Source organism: Colobus angolensis, unplaced genomic scaffold (genome assembly GCF_000951035.1).
Source record: "Colobus angolensis palliatus isolate OR3802 unplaced genomic scaffold, Cang.pa_1.0 Scaffold87, whole genome shotgun sequence".
NCBI lineage: Eukaryota > Metazoa > Chordata > Mammalia > Primates > Cercopithecidae > Colobus > Colobus angolensis.
Window position 1 is genome coordinate 5071865 of NW_012122598.1, and position 448 is coordinate 5072312.

The window sequence follows — 448 nt, forward strand, 5'->3', positions numbered from 1 at the left end:
CAGAACAGAGCCCTCAGAAATAATACCACACATCTACAACCATCTGATCTTTGACAAACCTGACAAAAACAAGAAATGGGGAAAAGACTCCCTATAGTGTCCCTGTGGTGCTGGGAAAACTGGCTGGCCATATGTAGAAAGCTGAAACTGGATCCCTTCCTTATACCATATATAAAAATTAATTCAAGATGGATTAGAGGCTTAAATGTTAGACCTAATACCATAAAAACCCTAGAAGAAAACCTAGGCAACACCATTGAGGACATAGACATGGGAAAGGACTTCATGTCTAACACACCAAAAGCATGGCAACAAAAGCCAGAATTGACAAATGGGATCTAATTAAACGAAAGAGCTTCTGCACAGCAAAAGAAACTACCATCAGAGTGAACAGGCAACCTATAGAATGGGAGAAAATTTTTGCAATCTACTCATCTGACAAAGGGCT